The sequence below is a fragment of the Marmota monax genome, unplaced genomic scaffold (genome assembly GCF_021218885.2).
Source record: "Marmota monax isolate L192 unplaced genomic scaffold, Marmota_monax_Labrador192_F-V1.1 WCK01_AAM20220418_F8-fsc00304, whole genome shotgun sequence".
In the NCBI taxonomy this organism is placed as follows: domain Eukaryota; kingdom Metazoa; phylum Chordata; class Mammalia; order Rodentia; family Sciuridae; genus Marmota; species Marmota monax.
In genome coordinates, this window is record NW_026694168.1 from 355,325 (window position 1) to 375,000 (window position 19,676).

The 19,676-nt window shown below is 33.9% G+C and overlaps 1 pseudogene; it reads right to left on the minus strand.

Moving 5' to 3' along the window:
- Window positions 1-6,025: 6,025 nt before the first annotated feature.
- LOC124107712 (dolichol-phosphate mannosyltransferase subunit 1-like) overlaps window positions 6,026-19,676 on the minus strand; it is a 16,915-nt pseudogene continuing 3,264 nt past the window's right edge.

Sequence of the window (19,676 nt, forward strand, 5' to 3'; positions counted from 1 at the left end):
TTTAAGATCTTTTCCAAGCAACTAAAAAGTGAAGACAGGTGCAAAGCCTGCTGCCTTGTCATTACATAACCTATTTATTAAAGGGCCTTAAGCATTAGGACAGCTTCAGTCTCTGTTCATTTTACATGTGCTTGCTGGTGTTCTCTAAGCTGTTTTTTCCTCATAGGCTGGATATGAAGTTAGGCTTGATGAATAAAAGGTGGAGTGATTAATTAGGAAAACATCAGTCAATTTTAGCCATATTTTCTTCTAGGCTCTAAGCTACAACTAATCCAAACAACAACAAAACCACAAACCAATGAGCTCACTAAGTTTCCAGATTGGGTTTCGATTACCATAGGGATTTCCACCTTCAGGATCCACATAGGAGCCATAGAAACTGGAAGATTTCAAGTGACATTAATGACTGTAGAATAGACAAGTCAAACAGGTTTGGGGGGACTTCCCTCACATTCATATGCAGGTTCTTCAGTATGGCTGTGCAGTTTCCCCAAATCAGGTGCTCACACTCTGTGTTTTCTTTCTCTTACTCACAGCGAGTCTTCAGGAAGAGAAAACTTACATTAACCTGCACTCAGAGAGTAGCAAAGGAAAAAGTGGATCTCCCTTCTCTAAGATTTGAAAATATGTGCTTTTGAGAAATACTGATTTTTATCCTGGGGTGTGTTATATTTTATCCCAGTAAAGAATGGGATGCAAACATATACTGCCACCCACCAGTAGGAAATCTTGCTAAATATAGCAAAAGTAAGAAAAAAAAAAAAAAGAAAGTGCTACATGGTGAATGTTTATCTCCTGGTACATGGGATTCAGTTTCTTTCTCTATTTTCCATGTTTCAATACTGAAAGAAGTTAGTACATTTTATTTCCTTTATAAGTATCAGTGGCAATTTGGGATGAAGTGTAAATTACAATCTTGATACAGACACCTATACAATATTTTCTTAAGAGGTCAACTTAATTGACATTACATCTTGAGCATTTCCCATGTCATGATTTTAAAATATTTTTTTATTAATTTTTTTATATATGACAGCAGAATGTACTACTATCATATTACACAATTTTTCATATCTCTGGTTGTGTACAAAGTATATTCACAAAGTATATTTGTGTCTTTAAACATGTACTTTGGACAAGGATATCCATCACTTTTAACCATAATTTCTAACTCCATGCTCCCTCCCTTCCCCTCCCACCCCTCTGCCCTTCTACAATTCATCTGATCCTCCCATGCTCCCCTTCCCTACCCCACTATAAATCAGCCTCCTTATATCAGAGAAAACTAGGCATTTGTTTTTTTTGGGAGGATCGGCTAACTTAGCATTATCTTCTCCAACTCCATCCATTTACCTGCAAATGCCATGATTTTATTTTCTTTTATTGCTGAGTAATATTTTATTGTGTATATATGCCACATTTTTTATCCACTCATCTACTAAAGGGCATCTAGGTTGGTTCCAGAGTTTAGTTATTGTGAATTATGCTACTGTAAACATTCATGTGGCTGTGTCCCTATAGTATGCCATTGTTAAGTCTTTTGAGTATAGATCTAGGAAAGGGATAGCTGGGTCAAATGGCGGTTCTATTCCAAGTTTTCCAAGGAATCTCCATACTGCTTTCAAGATTGGCTACACCAATTTGCAGTCCCACCAGCAATGTATGAGTGTACCTTTTTTCCCACATTCTCGCCAACACTTATTGTTGTTTGTTTTCATAATAGCTGCCATTCTGACTGGAGTGAGATGAAATCTTAGTTTTGATTTGTATTCCTGTAATTGCTAGCAATGATGAATATTGTTTTCATATATTTGTTAATTGGTTGTATATCCTCTTCTGAGAAGTGTCTGTTCATGTCCTTGGCCCATTATTGATTGGGCTATTTGGTTTTTTGGTCTTTAGCTTTTATGTTTCTTATATATCCTAGAGATTAGTGCTCTGATGTGTGAGGGGTAAAAATTTGCTCCCAAGATGTAGTCTCTCTATTCACCTCACAGATTATTTCTTTTGCTGAGAAGAAACTTTTTAGTTTGAGTTCATCCCACTTATAGAATTATGATTTTAATTCTTGTGCCACAGGAGTCTTATTAAGGAATTTGGGGCCTAATCCCACATGATAAAGATTAGGGTCTTCTTTTTCTTCTTTTAGATGCAGGGTCTCTGGTTTAATTCCTAGGTCCTTGATCCACTTTGAGTTGAGTTTTGTGCATGGTGAGAGATAGGGATTTAGTTTCATTTTGTTGCATATGTATTTCCAGTTTTCCCAGCACCATTTATTGAACAGGCTATCTTTTCTCCAATGTATGTTTTAGAGCCTTTTTCTATTATGAGAAAATTGTATTTATGTGGGTTTGTCCATGTGTCTTCTATTCTGTACCATTGGTCTACCAGTCTGTTTTGGTGCCAATACCAAGCTGTTTTTGTTACTCTTGCTCTGTAGCATAGTTTAAGGTCTGGTATAGTGATGCCACCTGCTTCACTCTCCAGTTAAGGATTGCTTTAGCTATTCTGGGTCTCTTATTTTTCCAGACGAATTTCATGACTGCTTTTTCTATTTCTATGAGGAATGTCATTGGGATTTTGATCAGAATTGCATGAAATCTGTATAGTGCTTTTGGTAGTATGGTCATTTTGATAATATTAATTCTGCCTATCCAAGAGCTAGGTAGAACTTTCCATCTTCTAAGATCTTCTTTGATTTCTTTCTTTAGGGTTCTGTAGTTTCCATTGTGTAGATCTTTCACTTCTTTCATTAAGTTGATTCCCAAGTATTTTATTTTATTTTATTTTTGAGGCTATTGTAAATATGGTAGTTTTCCTCATTTCCTTTTCAGATGATTTGTCACTGATATACAGAGATGCCTTTGATTTATGGGTGTTGATTTTGTATCCTGCTACTTAGCTGAATTCATTTAATAGTTCTAAAAGTTTTCTGGTGGAACTTTTAGGGTCTTCCAAGTATAGAATCATATCATCAGCAAATAGTGCTCATTTGAATTCTTCCTTTCCTATGTGTATCCATTTAATTTCTTTTATCTGTGTAATTGCTCTGGCAAGTGTTTCAAGAACTATGTTAAATACAAGTGGTGAAAGAGGGCATCCTTGTCTTGTTCCAGTTTTTAGAGGGAATGCCTTCAATTTTTCTCCATTTGGAATGATGTTGGCCTGGGGGTTAGCATAGATAGCCTTTACTACATTGAGATATGTTCCCTAATGTTATCCCTAATTTTTCTACATCTATTGAGGTGATCATATGATTCTTATTTTAAGTTACTAATGTGATGAATTACATTTATTGATTTCCATATGTTGAACCAAACTTGCATCCCTGGGATGAAACCTACTAGATCGTGGTGCACGATCTTTTTGATGTGTTTTTGTATTTGATTTGCCAGAATTTTATTGAAAATTTTTGTATCTATGTTCGTTAGAGATATTTGTCTGAAGTTTTCTTTTTTTGATTTGTATCTTTGCCTGGTTTTGGAATCAGAGTGATATTGGCCTCATAGAATGAATTTGGAAGTGCTACCTCTTTTTCTATTTCCTGAAATAAATTGGAGAGTATTGGTGTTAGCTCTTCTTTAAAGGGCCTGTAGAACTTGGCTGTGTATCCAACTGTTCCTGGGCTTTTCTGGGTTGGTAGGCTTCTGATGGCATCTTCTATTTCATTGATTGATATTGGTCTGTTTAAATTGTGTATATCATCCTGATTCAATTTGGACAAATCATATGACTTACAAAATGTGTTGATGCCTTCAATATCTTCTATTTTATTGGAGTAAAATTTTTCAAAATAATTTCTAATTATTCTCTGTATTTCTGTAGTGTCTGTTGTAATATTACCTTTTTCATCACATATGTTAGTAATTTGGGATTTCTCTCTCCTTCTCTTTATTAGCATAGCTAAGTGTCTGTCAATTTTATTTTTTCAAAGAACCAAGTTTTTATTTTGTCATTTTTTTAATTGTTTCTTTTGTTTCAAGTTCATTGATTTCACCTCTAATTTTAATTATTTCCTGCCTTCTACTGCTATTGGTGTTTATTTGTTCTTCTTTTCCTAGAATTTTGAGATGTAATGTTAAGTTGTGTTGACTGTTTCTTCTTTCAAGGAATGAACTCCATGCTTTGAACTTTCCTCTTAGTACTGCTTTCATAGTGTCCTAGAGATTTCAATATGTTATATCCATGGACTCATTTACCTCTGATTATTTTTTAATCTCCTCCTTGATGTCTTTTGTAACCCATATTTTATTCAGTAGCATATTGTTTAGTCTCCAGGTGTTGGAGTAATTTTTATTTTTTATTTTGTCATTGATTTCTAATTTCCCCATGTCATGATTTTTATAATATTTCTTTGCTGTAATGTATGACTTATTTAGCATATTGTTAGTTATTTCAAGTTGCTTCCAATTTGCTATTACAAGTAACTTTGCCATGAGTATCATTTCACATGAGTCTTTGTCTACCTCTCTGTGGGTTTCCTTAGAATGTATTTCTGAATGCAGAATTACTCTATCCATGACCTTAAAAATACATTATCAACTTAAAGCCCAACAAAGAGTGTATATGAGGATTATAATTCATGTAATTACTTTCATGACAATTTTTGCCATTTACTTATCATTAATTCATGTTTATGCTTTTAATACTTTAATACACATATCCTTAAACCTTCTTTTTCTATTAGAATGTTAAAACTTTTTATTAACACATTTCTTAATATTAAAGATATTAATAACTTTTGGTTTGGTTTTTTATAATTTTTCATTCATTTTAGATATGGGTATAGAATGTTTTGCACTTATGTATATAGAATATTATGGCAGGTGCCTTTTCTTTCATCTCTCTTTAAAATTTAGACATATGTATTAATTTCTTTGTGATTTTTTTCTATTTGTTAAACATATTGAAACTTATTACATACATTTTTATAACTGTTTTTACAATTTCATGTTTTTGTCTGCAACTGTTTAATCCATCTGAAATTTTTTGTTGTTGTTTTGTGTGTAACATAATGATGGTATTTTCAGAAATATAGGATGTTTCAGAGAGCGGTAGAATCAATAAAATATATAGAGACCAAAAGATAGAGAAACAGAAGCAGCAAAAAAGACAGTGGTGGAGAAACAGAAGGACTGACACAGAGAGAGAGATACGGGAAATTTATTCTAAGGAATTCGTTTGAGGAATCGTGGAGGCTGCCAAGTCTGAAATTTGTAGAAGTGACTGGAGATTCAGGAAAACACCAATGCTGTTATCTTGAGTCTGAAATCTACAAGGCAGGTCAGCAAACTAGAAACTCAGCAAAGTTTCTATATTGTGATATTCAGACAGAACTGAATCTGGTGTGGGAAACCTGTCTTTGTTTCCTAAAGCCTTCAAATGATTATTAAATAGTCATCGGTTTTACTTAAAGTCAACTGATTGGCAGTATTAATCACATCCACAAATTACAGTCACAGAGAGGCTAGTGTTTGACCAATAACTGGACTCTAAAGTCTAGCCAACTGATACATGTGTCTATATTGAGGTAATTTCATATTTCTCAGCTATTTCCATATACTCTCTTATAATCTTTTTTTGTGTTACTTATTATGTAATTCCTTTGTGTTCTAGTATTTATTTCATATCTTTGTTCTATTCCACTTATATGTTGGTATTCTGTAACATGGATATAATTATTACTTGTTCATTCTTTGTAACCCATTTGAGTACCTGAAAAGTCAAGATCCTGTGAGTACTCACTTATTGTTAGTAAAAAAGTGATTTAATTACTATTTTACTTAGAATAAAATCCAAAGTCATTTCTATGAACCGTAATGCCCTGTAAGATTGTGACCCTGAACTGTCATTTTTTTTTTTTTTATACAAGGGATTGAACCCAGGGGCACTAACCACTGTCTCACATCCCCAGTCCTTTTTATTTTTTTTTTTTTAACTTTTATAATTATTTAAAATGAAATATAAAATGGGAGTTTCTCCAGAAAAGAAAAGATTTGCATGAAAATTTTCTTACCTCATGGTTTATGCTTTAAGAGTACATTTTACAAAAATCAGTAACCAGGCTTTTTTTATGTTTACATTGAAATGACATGGTAAGCATAAATGAATAACTTTCTTTTATGTAGTAGCAAAAAGAGTCAACAATCCTTTCAAGAAAGAGACTATTTCATTTCCTCCCAACTTGGATTCACCATAAACACAATCCACAAATGATATTGGAAACTCACCAATAGTATAATTCATCTGTCTTGCCCGAACAATCATCATCATCTGGAAGACATAGCCCTTAGAAACACATTTTTCTATTAATTTCTGTAGAACTTCCTTTTGATATAATCTGATTATTTTTCTTTAAAATCCCAGCTATATACACCACCATTTCCTTTGTAGCGAGTTCCAGAGACAATATCAAAATTACTCTATTTTTGCTTCCTAATGAATTCAGGAATAAATTTTGGATGGTGTGAGAGATCAGCATCCATAATAACTATATGGTTTCCTGTGGCATGTTCCATTCCATGAATATATGTAGTTCCTAATCCCAGTTTTTTCTCCCGCCGTCTTAGAAGCTTTTCAGAATAACTGATAGCCACGTTTAGTCTCCTGATTCCCTGTGATTTTCAATGCTGACATCACCCTTCCTCCAAAAACTTAATCTTAACTTCACACTTGGATGACTTCATCTCATTCTCTACTGTTCCAATAACAAATTATGTTCCTAAAAAAAGGTGAAGTTTTCCTCCTTCTTAACAGTTTTCCAATTACTTAGTCTTGTAAACTTTTTGCTTCATATCTGGCCCCTGATTTCGTTGTTTAGCGTTTTCCTCTGGCTGGAAACTAGTGAGCGTATCTTGTCCCCTTCTGAATTTGGCTGTGTTATGAGCAGTTCACCGCAGACTGCCAAATCTCTAACAAAGCCTTCCTAGAATTCAAGCAGGACATATTTCTTTTCTTTTTGACAACATGCAAAGGTCTGGCATGTGTGAAGCACTGGGTTCGATTCTCAACACCACATATAAATAAATAAAATAAAGGTCTATCAACAAAATTTTGACTGGTCCATAGATCTTTTCCAACTGTTCAGTGACATCCTTTGTTCCATCTGGGCTTCCATTATCTATGATTATAATTTCATAGTTGATTCCACTCTCAGAGAAGCTCTTCACCAGCAGCCACACGATGAGCGGCAGGTTCTCGCGCTTGTTGTAGGTAGGTAAGAGCACTGAGTACTTGTCCTGGTGTCTGGAGCGCCCCTCTGGCTCCTGCAGAGAGCTGGCAGGACTCCGACGCGACTCCCCCTTTTTATTTTTTATACAGCGTCTTGCTAAGTTTCTTAGGGCCTTGCTAAGTTGCTGGGATTGGCTTTGAACTTATGATTCTCCTGCTTCAGCTTCCAGAGCCACTGGGATTTTGGTGCGCCACCTAAACTGTCTTTCTGACTTCAAAAGCTCATTCACTGTGGTCCACCCACAATGTGACCCATGCCATGCACACTTCCACTTCACTCTTTCACTTTTTTCTTTCCTTCCCTAATTATCCTCATGACTGGCTCTAATTTCATTCCAGTCTTGACACAAATGTACTTTCATTACATAAGATCTTCCTGGCCACCTTCCAATAAAAACATTATTGTCTTCTGCCAGAGAGTTACCTGTTAGCTCCCATCCCCACTTTCACCTTCACACTTTTCTCTATACAACCAAAGCTGGGCATTTCCAAACTATATTTCTCACACTACATTGCCAGCTAGATTCCCGACTATGTCTTCCACAGGGATACATTAATGCCCTTTAGAAGGTGAGAAGAAGGCACAACCACTCTTCTTGTGATGGCACCTCCAGTGGCAGTAGGTTCAGCAACATCAGTGCTGACTGCTCATTAACAGCAGACAGACTCTAATAGCCTGCAGCTCTGTGATTTCAGCAGTGTTGGTGACAGAAGCTTCAGAGCGCTAGCATGCAGTGGCTGGCAGTTCCAGCAATTACAGCAGCAATGCAATGATGCTGTTTTCCAGCATCTTCTTTAATGAGTGTGGCTTACTATCTCTCTTTCAAGGACAAGGGCAGGTGCCTTTTCTAAAGTAGCCTTCTCTTCCCATTTTGTATCTTTATTCCATGGCAATAGTAGTTCCTTCTTCTCTATTGAATATGCCTTGCTTCCTTTTGCACTCTAGCCCAGTACTGGGGGGAGCATCCTGATCCCAGACTAAGATATTTATTCTTCTCACTTTGGGTCTTGCAGATTTTCCCCAAACTTTGCATATATTTCCTCTCTTTTTGAAATATCAGAGGAGTAATTTATATTTTCCTGGCTAATATTAATCTCATATACTTCCTTTGTTTCTTTGTTCAAAAGAGGATGGCTAACTGACTTTCAAATGTATTCTTAGTACAATAGCCCCACCCCCATCCATGATTTTGCTTTCTGCAATTTCAGTTGTTCACCATCAGCAGCAATCTAAAAGTTTAACTAGAATATTGCAGAAAACAAAAATCCTTAAATTTTAAAATGTGTTTTTTTTTCTGGATGAAACATGATGAAACTTTAAGCCATTTCTGCTTTATCTTGACCAGAATATGAATCAACCCTTGGTCTAACATATCACACTCTGTATGCTACCAAACCATTAGTCACATGGTGGTTTTCTTGATTACCCAATAAACTGTCAAGATATCACACTGCTTGTGCTCAAATAACACTCATTTTACTTTGTGGCATCATAACACAAGAGTAGTGATTATGGCAATTCACATTCACCAAAAAGAAGCTGTAAGGAGCATGCTATCATTTAGAACTGGAATATCCTCCAAAGTTCCATACATTGATGACTTGGTTGCCAATGCAGCAGTTTCAGAGGCTCATCTTTGGGGAAGTGATTGGATCGCATCATGACGGCTCTGTACTCATTAGTGGATTAATCCATTCATAGCTGAATGGACTCCCAGGAGGCTGTGGAAAATGTAGTTAAGTGGGGCATGGTTGGATAGGTCTCTGGGAGTATGCCCTGGAAAGGTGTACCTTGTCCCCAGCCCCTTCACTTTCTCTATCATTCTCTATTTCACCTCCTTTCCTCTCTCTCCCCGCCCTCCTTTCTGACTGACATGAGCTGAACAGTTTTCTTCCACCATGATGTTCTGTTCATCTTAAGCCCAGAGCACTGGGAGCAGACAACCATGAACTGAAATCTCTGAAACTGTGAGCCAAATTAAATCTTTTATCCTCTAAGTTATTTTTTCTCAGGTATTTATTGTAGCAACAAAAGATGAGTAACACAGGTGTTTAAGTGTGAAGGTGAGAATAAAAAATATTTTGAGAGAAACAGATCAAAATTATGTAAGTTTGTTGTAATTGTTCTATTTATTATTAATTGATAATCTTTAACTGTGCCTAATTTATAAACTAAACTTCATCATAAGTGCATATGTACGAGAAAATCAGTATGTATGGAGTTTGATACTATCCTTGGTTTCAGGCATCCACCGGGGGTTTTGGATCATATCTCCCATGGAAGAGTGGAGAAAGCTGTAGAAAAGCTCCTGATTTCTAGATGGAGACATGATCACTTAAGTACAAGGTATATTTCATAGGCTGTTTTGTTTCATAGGCTGTTCACTCTATTCATGACAAATAGAATATAGTTGAAAATAATGTGCACAGCTTGTCCATCTACTTATCAAGGGGTATTCCATCTTCTTTTCTTTCTAGGACCGGGAAATGGAAATTAGTGGCATGATCTAGAAAATGGTAGAATTTCCTCACTATTCTATACTTCCCCATTCTGGAATACTTAGTTTTAGAAAAATAAAACTTTACCTTAATCAAGTCACTGAATTTTGGAGGTTCCTATTATGATACATAGAAAATGACATTAGCAAAAAGATGATACTTAAATCACACCTTATATTAAATAGCATCATAATGGAAGTTATTTTGTGTTTAGATATTACAGTTTGTAAAATTAGTGATTTTTGTTATAACATGAAAAATTCCAAAATCTAGACCATGATCATCAATACCTTAAATGAGCAGGTTAACCAAACTAATGCAGATCTTTACTGGAAACGTCCATCTTGCAAGAAATCTGTTCTTGTAAACTGAATGAAAATGCAAAATCCTATTCACTAAAACTTCCTTACCCTATAATCCATATCAATACCAGAGATGATATTGCCAAATGCATGCGGTTCATTTGTTAATCATTTTCATCACCAAGATTAGTAACTTTGCCTACTTTGTTCTTCTTGTGACACGTACATCTTCAGATATGTTAATACATTCAGTCTTGCTAAAAATCTAGGTCTTTGGGTATCCACTTTCTTTATAACATATTTCTACATATTTTTATCTATTTGCAATATATGCTTGTTGTTTTCAGTTTAACTTCTGGAGAGAAATTTTAAATCTCTTCTTTTGTAGTCTCTTCTCTTATAGTCTAATTAACAGGTATGCCAGGTTTCACTGTGGGTTTTATGGGAGTTCTTGCTCTGTAACTATCCTATATCAGCTATTGAAATATTAAAATGTGGTAATGGCATGCTTGTAGTAAGCATTTATGTTGGCTTCCTAGATGGTTCTGAGCCTTCTAAAATGCAGGAAATCATGATAATCTCATTCAGTTTTGATGTCCACTTTCAATGACCCATTTTAAGCATTAAATTAAGTAAGCATGTACCTCTCTCCTGCTGATGGCAATGAAGAAATGAAACTTCATTGATGAAGTGAAATTGGAAGAGGGTAGGACACTCAGAATGTCAAAAGTAGAGATTATCATATCTTTTCCCCAGCAAACTGACAATTTAAAGGACAAAAATTATAAAAAACAGAAATAAAATTTCAGTCTATAGTAATCATCCTATGAATAAAGAGCAAATAGGAAAACATTGATTCAAGAAAATATGCTTAATTTCAGTAGGAATAGGAAGAATCACTGGCATTTGAGCCACAACCCACTCCCTCCTCTATTTTAGAGAAAACACTCAGGAAATTCTATTGCAGACAATCATGAAAAATGGAGGTAGCCTGTTCCCTAAGCTTCAACTCTTGGGCCATGCTTTTACTCTGAGAACAGACAACCAGTATTTCTCATCTCTCTCATCCTATATCCTAGAAGTTGTATTCCAGGCAGATAATATCACTAGGGCCATGGCTCTCTCCTCATATATGTTGGGCCCTAAATTTCTACCCCAGCTTACTCATAGACTAGATGATCTACTCTAGAAGGGACAAGATCAGCAAACCAAAGCCTGCCACGTCTACCATGACCACTAACAGACTCATAAAAGGTGTATCAACATCCCAGTTTTAGTGTAAGAGTCTAAGTTGTATCAACTTCCTCAGTTTTAGTGTAAGAGTCTAAGGTGTATCAACATCCCCAGTTTTAGTGTAAGAATCTAACGATTCTTCCTAAAGAAAAGGCAAACCATTTAAATGAAAAGTTCCACAGCTCTTTCTTATGGAAATGACATCTTTTAAGGGAAATTAGAGAACACCTTGCATGGATGTTGCTAGAAGAAAACAAAGAAGGATTATAGCTCCATGGTACAAAAACACAACAAAGCAGCTGGAAGCTAATAGGATAAAATAGGGGAAAAGATAGGTAAGAAGAGAACACTTAAGATTGCAGTTAGCTCTTTGGGTTGAAAAGGCTGTGTACAAATTCTTGGCTACACGCTCTCAGGAACAATCAAGGCATGATATGGGTAGATTCAAAAGTATTCTTCAAGCCTAAAACAAATTGGTAAGCAAAGGGTGGAGCACTCACAGAGAGAATGGGGTCAAAAAGGCCTTCTGACCAAACACTAGCTGAACAATAGGCTACTCTGACATAGGGGACTCTTGTAAATTCAGGCTTAACATTAAAATCACACCCATCCCTTACACTCTTAAGACTAATTGCACACCAAAAGAGGCATCAGAGAGGGAAGCTCAAAGTTCTTTGTTCTTGGTTAAAAGTAGGCCAAAAGTAAGTGAATTCCTAAATTGTGGTAGTGGTTTCTTACATAAACTCATATCCAACTATAATGTGTAAAAATCTAACAAATAAAAGGTCATAAACACAACCCGTGACCAATAAGTACATATGCTGAAATATGGATAAATTTTACATAACCAAGATAAAAAAAATTAAATCAAAGGAAAAGAAGGGTAAGTAGGTACATCAGATGCTGCACAATTTGCAAAGAAAAAGCAGAATTCACAAAATTAGTTCATCTCAATTTCTAAACAAAAATAAATATATGACCAAGCAAAAAGCAATACTTGGAAGAGGGGATCTGTATTCAAAGCTAATGATAATAGTTACTAATAATAGTGGCTAGTAATCACTATTACTGTTTAAGTACTAATAAAGACCATACTTGCATATTTATTTTTCTTTCACTTCTTCACTGCTATAAAAATAATTATACAAAACAATATGTATATATGTATGTTTCTGTGTATACAGCATATAGAAACTTCATTATTAACTACTGGTTATTAAATAATAAATGACTAGCTGGTGATATACTAGCTAGAAATATGAAGTTGCTACTAGTATATTACCTAAAAATTTCCATTTTAACAAATATATAAGACATTTAAACATAGAATTATAACCCAAATACTAGAACAACTATGAGCATTAGAAATAACCTTTGAAGAGTCTCAGTGGGTAGAATTAGTAGAGGCATCAAAATGGCTACTATAAATATGTTTAAATAACTAAGGAATCTATGCACTAAGAACAAAGGAAAATATGATGGTAATATCTCATTGAATAAAGACCACAATTAAAAAGACAGAATTAGTTAAAAGGACATTCTGGAATTGAAAAATACAACAACTGAAATGGAAAATACACTCAACAATGCATAGGAGGTGGCTAGAGAAAAGAACCAGGGAATCTGAAGATAAATCAATAAAGATAGTGAATCCAAAGAAGAAAGAAAACAGGTAATTAAAAAATACACAAATCCTCAGGGAAATATGGGACACATTAAAAATCCACTAACCAGAGTGTAATGAAGAAGGGAAAGAACAGAAAAAATAAGATAAACTAATTGAGACTGAAACTTTCAAATTTTAATTAAAAGCTATCTAAATATTTAAGGAGCTCAAAAATTTCAGGAAAAGTAAACATACACACACACAAAAAAAAAATCCACACCAAAACATATATAGTCAAAATTTTGACAGATGAAAAACAACTTGGGAGCAGTTAAAGAGAAAAATGATCCATCATATATAAGGGAAACCACTTAAGATTAACTATTAACTTCTCACTGGAAAGAATGGAAACTGGAAAGTGAAAAGATATATTCAAAGTGCTAGACTATTAAAATAAACAAGAATCTTATACTGAGAAACTTAGCAACATCAATGAAGGTGAAATAAAATCATCCCAAGGTGGTAAATTTTGAGAACATTTATTGATTAAAAAAAATCTTTCTTGTAAGAAATGCCAAAGGAAGTTATTTAGGCTGAAAGTAAGTGATATCACACCTGGTTACTTTTACCAGCTCTATTTGTGATTTTGTGTGGTTTAAGCCATTGTGTGGTATCACTTGCTTGTCAAGAAAAAAAAGAAAAATAAATATGCAAATATGTTCTTTTACTGACTGCTATAAAAAAAACTGTATGAAACAATATGCATCTAAGGCAGAACAATACCACATAGAAGTAATACATTTGACAGTATATCACAAAGGAGATAGAGGGGAGCAAAGCTATGTTGGTATCAAGAAGATAATGGGTGATAATTCACATTCATAGAAAGAAATGAGGAAAAGCAGAGAATTATTAAAAAGGCAAGTATAACCATCTCTACAATTACTTGCTCTCTTAATGTCATCATCTATATAAGACATGAATATATAAAGTCATTAATAATCACAAAGTATTTTGAGGGTTTTAACATATAAAGATAAAATATATATAACAATAAAAGCAAAATAAGACAAAGAAAGAAGGTACATATGAGTAAAAGTTGTATAATTTAATTGGATCCAAGTTAGTATTAAACTGAAAGAGAATTCGATAAAATTTAAGTCATATACTATAGGTCACAGAGTAAGTACTAAAACATAATTTGAACATATAATAAAAAATACTAAAGGAATTCAAATATAACATTAGAAAATGTCCACTAAATTTTAAAAAATAAAATAAATTAATAATAGAAGAATAAAATAATATATTATTTATAGAAAACAAAAATAAAGTGATAAATCTATATCTAACTGTAGTAATATTAAGTTTTAATAACTTAAATCCACTCAAAAGGCAGAAATTTTTATAAATTAATTAAAACATGATGCAATAAGAAGAGACATATATGCAAAGATGCAAATAGCTTAAAAACCAAAAGATAGAAAAAGGTGTACCATAGAAGAGCTGGAGGTTCTATACTCTCAGGCAAAAAAGACTTTCAAATTTAAAATATATTTCTGGAGATAAAAAGTAACATCTTATAAACATAACATGGTCAGTCCACCCATAAGTGGAATAAGATGGTCGGAGTCGGGTCATTATGAAAACCTGAATTTTCCCCCACCCCATAGCTTGCCTTCTGCTCTTCCACCGTGGGATGACGTAGCAAACAGCACATTGCCAAATGCCAACCCATAAATCTCTGACTTCTAAAGCTCAAAAACCATGAACCAATAAATTTCTGCTCATTATAAATTTCCCAATCTTTGGTGTCCTGTTATACATCAGAAAGTGGACTAAGACATGGTTGCTAACACAATAAAGGTGAAAACCTGAAAGCTTCCTCTTGAGACTGGAAATTAAAATAAGGATGCCTTCTTCTGCCACTTCTATTCAACATTGTACTAGAGACTCTAGAAATGGAACTATGAAAAAATAATTTAGAGTGCATACAAATTGGAAGGGAAAAATTACAACTATTTCTATTCAAAGCTGAGGTGATATTTTGTGTTATTAAATCTAATCACTAAACCAAATTAACCAGATAAGCAGTGCTGCAGGATACAAAATTGATTTACTAAAATAAGTTGAATTTCTATACAATAGCAAAGAACATTTCAAAATTGACACTAAAAAACCAATTTCATATACAATATCATTTTCTAAATTAAATGCATAGGTATAAACTTCATAGTTGAAACACTAAATGATCTAGATGTAGGAAAAGAAATGACATTTTCAAGGATAAGAAAATTTAGTAGAGACAGTGATACTACCCAAATTGATTCACAGGCTAAACACAATTGTTATGAAAATCTCAGCTGGCTTTAAAACAATAAATTATCAAGCTGATTTTAAAATTTATATGTCAATGCAAGAGACCCAGAAGAGTTAAAACAGTCTTTAAAAACAAGCACAAAGGCCAGACGCGGTGGCACAAGCCTGTAATCCCAGCAGCTCAGAACACTGAGGCAGGAGGATCTTGAGTTCAAAGTTAGCCTCAGCAAAAGTGAGGTGCTAAGCAACTCAGTGAGACCCTGTCTCTAAATAAAATACAAAATAGGTGTGGGGATATGGCTCAATGGTCAAGTGCCCCTGAGTTCAATCCTAGGTACCAAAAAAAAAAAAATCACAAAGACTAGTAGGAGGTCCTTCCATCACTAGATGAATGCCCTTCAAGGGAATTGTAGGACCCTGGTGTCTGCACACACTGACGCATGTTCCTGTCATGCTGTGCCATCCTCATCTGAGACCCAAGCCATTGGGACTGACTGATCCTGGACTTAAACCTTCAGAAATATGAGCTAAGTATACCTTCACTCTTTATAAGTTTAATTGCCTCCAATATTTTATTGCAGGAGTACAGAGGTAATACAATTGTAGGACTGTCTAAATATGCCAAGAAACATTGAGTTTTACTCTAAAATGTGAATTTTATGGCATGTAAATTATTTTTAAAAAAATTATTAGAAATTGGGATAAGTTTTACTGAGATAATGATAGGCCAAATTATTTTGATTTCACTCTAAAGCTCATTTGTCTAAACGAATGACAAAGGCAGAGTCAACATGTGTAAATCCTGTGTCATTTTTTGAAATCATCATGAATTACTCAAAATAGATTTTTTGTGCCCCTAAATTTTTTCTTTATCAGATATAGTTTTTGTACCCAGTTTTCCAAAAGATCTTAATGTAGTCCAAACAAATTACATACAAGATATTATTTTTATATCTTCTAAGCTTTTCTCTACCGTATTTCTTTTAATTGTGATAATTAAAATGTATTGTTTCTCTTGAACTATCTTTTATTTATATACATCTAAATAACCCATTTTTGATGAATCCAAACTAAAAATCTTCTTCTAAGAAAAGGCAACAATAACTTGAAAAGAGAGCATACAGAATGGGAGAAAATCTTTACCACATGCACCTCAGATAGATCACTAAACTCCAGGATATATCAAGAACACAAAAAACTCAACACTAACAAAACAAATAACCTAATCAATAAATGGGCTGAAGAACTGACCAATACCTCACAGATGAAGTACAACAGATCAACAAACATATGAAATAGTGTTCATCATCTCTAGCAGTTAGAGAAACACAAATCAAAACTACCCTAAGGTTGCATCTCACTCCAGTCAGAATGGCAATTATCAAGAATACAAGCAACAAGTGTTGATGAGGATGTGGGGGAAAATTACACTCATCTATTCCTGGTGGGACTACAAATTGCTACAACCACTATGGGAAGCAGTATGGGGATTCCTCAGAAAACTTGGAATTGAACAACCATACATTTTACTTTTACCCTGACCACAAGGTAACAAATAAAGGAAGAATGGTGCATTTATTGGAAATGTACACCTCTAGGCAACAAACAAGACATGTCACATTTAAATCCTTCAATTATTTAAATGCTTCATATTATAGCATCCAATTCTTCATCTCTGATTTTATCTGTTCATTTTAAAATTCATTCATTCATTCATTCATTCATTCATCCATACATTCATTTATTTTTCCAGGGTCTGAGTGTTGAATTTAGTGACTCACCCATCCTAGGCAAGGTCTCTACCAGTGGGGTATACTTGCAGCACCTCTGATTTTAGAACAAACATAATCATTAAACTTCACATGGTTATTACTAGGACTGCAAGACTGACATACAATCAGATATGTTAGCTGTAGTCCCTCAAGTCAGGGATCACTACACTTAAGTACCATCAAAATCTCTGCACAATTAAGAGAATGTTGATCGTTATAGATTATAAAAAATAAAGTCTAAATTAGAAACAAATATAAAACCTCTTAAAACTCCTCAGGTCTAGTTAATATTAGCCTGAATTTTTCAATTATTATTGAAAAATTAATTTGACTCATGCTTTAACTGTAATTTTCATTTGTTGCTTTTAACCTATCTTAGACTACAATATATTGCAGCTTTGGAACTCCAGTACTTAGTGTCTTTATGGAAGGCATTAAGACATCAAGTCCTCTTCTACTCGCCATGAATTTGAAATGTTGAACTAAATCACAGATTATTCCTTATTTGAAAGGAGAAGTTAATATTTTGTGTGTATTCACAAATTCTCCATGTACAGTGAAGATATGAATTTGAAAAAAATATTTTGTGGCACTTAAATGCATAATATTTATGTAATATAAAAGGAATCTGTAAGTGGAAATATTATAAAATCTGAGTTTATTTAATGATTAGAAGATTTTGTTGGCCAGATAGTTGACATTAGATATTGCCCAGAAAATCTAATATGGACGAACTATCATAATAGAGTGAAAGAACAATTATTTGCTTTATTGGTCCTTTTATTTTATTGGTCCTCTTATGCATTTTACAACTTTATGCATCATATGGTTCTTCATTCCTGATTTTATATTTGACAGAATTTCATTTTTATTTATAAGGTTCATATCTTATTTTGTTTTTGAAAAATTAATTTTATAGTATATTGCTGGGAGCCATTAGCCAAGTAGGTATGACAATTTCCTTGCCAGCGTACCCCATGTTGCTTAGTGGAAGGACTCGTGGAAATAGGACATTTTGCAGTGACATTGCATCTAAGGTGACCTTGCTCAAGGACCAGGGCAGATCCGGGTTTAGGGTGTTCCCGGTTTAGGATGATCCTGGTTTAGGGCGTTCCCGGTTTAGGACTATCCGGGTTTAGGGTGTTTCCAGGTTTAAGGTTATTCCTGCTGGGAATAGGGCGTATCCTGCTGCCTGAGTTCCCCTTGAGTTCTCACGGGATTCAGACAGTATTTTTTGGGAGACAGAAGCCCAGTGGGGGTGGATTTGGGCAGAGAACGTGGATTTCCCCAGAACGTGATTGTAGACGGCTGGTGTGAGTTCGGGAATAAAGAGTTGCTGTTTGAATCTACAAGCTGTGTGGTGGCTCGTGATTTTGTGCCCAGCCAGACTGCGGCAGTATATATTTGAGGTTTATAATATGATGTTACAGGACACACATAGACCATAAAATGGTTACCAGAGTGAAGTACATCATTCCACATAGTTATTTTTTTTGTATAAGAAGAACTGGTTTACATAACAAAAATCTCATCTGCAATACAACTTTCAAACTAGCTAAATACATTCATAGAATAATTTCATGTTATTTCATTATATAGCTTAGACTATGCCAATGAGAATAGTGAAAAATTTTAACATTTTGTTTCTGAAGCAACTTTGTCAAATCATTGGATCATGTAACCCAATGGAAATCTAGAACAGAAAATTATAATATTAAAAAAATAAAATAAATACCTTATTAAGAAATGAGTTCCTGGGACTCCTCAGTAATTCAAGACACTGATCAGTATTTAGGTGTTAAATCCTATAATTGATTGTAAACACCTATATGCTTTGCTGTATTAACAGTTTTTGCAAATGTTTCCTTGGACCTATTACATTAATGTTCTAACCTCAAATGCCAAATAACTGTACACATTTGAAATATTAATAAATTATTGTCTATTAATTTTTAAGCTTAGTATTTGCATAGTATGTTGATTTTTCCCATCTGCTTATATAAAAATGTGAGGATGATCAGACATTGCAAAATAATTTTAGAACTATAAAGATTCAATAACTGAAACCATGTGAAAACACAAAATTTTCACATGAGCCAAAGCTCTAAAAAAAAAAGACAAAAATTGCAATAAAATGAATCTTAAACTCTTTGGGAAAGGAATGGATTATTCTATTTTTTTGTGGGCTCTTGGGAGGAAGAACACAATGCAATACATTAAATTATATATGCACATTAATCATTAAATGTGAACTATCCCTTAATTTAGTCTTTACCAAAAGTATGCATTTAGGAGCAAAGCACAGAATTTTAAATCATGAACTCATGACACCACCTATTCTAGAAATTTCTCTAAACATAACAATAAAATTTTGATCCAAATTTCCTCAATATTTACTTTCTCTCAGATTAGAGAAAGTTTTTCAGAACAGCTGTACCAAAAAACTTATAAATTAATTACATGATGTATTTTTAAAATTTATCTGCAAAACAAGTTTAAAAAAAAAGTTAAAGAAAATGTTCTAATAATAAAAGAAACATGATAGGTGAAAATCCCTGTATATAAAAAGTGCTTATAAATCAGTTTTTATTTTTACTTGTTTTTTTAATTATAAATCAGCATCCTTAAAAGCAGAGAAAACAATCAGCATTTTTTTGGGGGGGATTTTATGCTAACCTCTCTTAGCATAAAATTTGGAAGTTTACATTTATTTTT